We start from the raw sequence: 1,610 nt of genomic DNA, 5'->3' as shown, positions 1-1,610 counted from the left end.
CCCCCGGAGCTCCAGGGACCCCCAGGTCCCTGGGGGACCCCCAGGTGTAAAAAATGACCAAATGTGCAAAAAAGACCACCCCAACGGGGCTGCTCACGGGGAATTCCCGGGGACCACCGACTCCTGGTGCTCCAGAACGGATGCAAAAGTGGTGGCGCCCCCAGTGGAGGACCCCCTCCACTGCAGCTCACATAAAATGCCTAAACTCGGGCTAGGAGCGACCGGGAGAGCTGGGGCCGGTACCTATTCGTCCGCCTCTGCGGCGCGGAGACCCCACCTCTCATTTCTCATATGACCCTCTTCTAGCGCCACCATGAGGCCGCTTCTTGCAAAACACATTTTTGGACACTGCTCCTACAATTTTTGCCCTAAAATCACACAAATCGGTACACAGTATGTCTACACTCATCTCATCAACATGGATCTGTCCCATCTAACGCCACCATCAGGACGATTTTGGTAAAACAAACTTTTGGCCTATTTGTGGAGATAAGCGACTATCTCCCGATTAGGGAGTCTTACTGGTAGTGTAATAGGTGAAATAGTGTAATAGTGCATTCTTATCAAAACCTCCACCAGCTGTCAGTCTGTCAGTCAGTCTGTCAGTCAGACTTTCAGTCACACTTTTGCCCTTCTCATAGTGGTTTTGGCTGCCAAACCACTACCCCATTTCTCCCTCTTTTAGCGCCACCATGAGGCCGCTTCTTGCAAAACACATTTTTGGACACTACAAATTCTGCCCTAAAATCACGTAAAGCGGTACACATTAGCATGGATCTGTCCGAGATAGCGCCACCATCAGGGCAATTTTGCCCCAAAATCACGCTTTGCGTGATTTTACGGCAAAATCTGTAAAAGCAGAGTCCAAAAATGCGTTTGAAAAAATTGCCCTGATGGTGGCGCTATCTTGGACAGTGTAGACATACTGTGTACCGCTTTGCGTGATTTTAGGGCCAAATTTGTAGGAGCAGTGTCCAAAAATGTGTTTTGCAAGAAGCGGCCTCATGGTGGCGCTAGAAGAGGGAGAAATGGGGGTAGTGGTTTGGCAGCCAAAATCACAATGAGAAGGGAAAAAGTGTGACTGAAAGTCTGACTGACAGACTGACTGACAGACTGACAGCTGGTGGAGGTTTTGATAGTAACTGCGACCTGACGGTCGCAAGTAACTGCGACCTGACGGTCGCAAGTACGGCAGAATCGTGTCTTTCCTAGCCGCACGATCCAGGATCGCGCCTAAGAAGCAGCTGTCTATACCAAGACTAGAACTCAATGGAGCTCTAACCGCAGCTCAATTAGCAGCGACACTCATGAGAGAACTCACGATCCCCACGGAACAGCTAGTCCTTTGGACAGACTCCACCACAGTACTGCATTGGCTAAAGTCACAAACATGCAAGTACAAGGAGTTCGTTGGCACACGGGTCACCGAAATACTATCCCTCACTGATTCTGATAAGTGGCGATACATCAATACAACCGATAATCCTGCTGATGACATTACGAGAGGCAAAACTTTGAAAGAGATTGCAAGCCAAGGCAGATGGCTGGGAGGACCACCCTTCCTTACCAAGCCAGAAAGTTCTTGGCCCGATCAACCACAGATAGGCATA

Source organism: Nannobrachium achirus, assembly GCF_963921795.1.
Source record: "Nannobrachium achirus genome assembly, chromosome: 4".
NCBI classification, from domain to species: Eukaryota; Metazoa; Chordata; class Actinopteri; order Myctophiformes; family Myctophidae; genus Nannobrachium; species Nannobrachium achirus.
The sequence above is the reverse complement of the archived record's forward strand: the minus strand, read 5'-3'. Positions refer to the sequence as shown.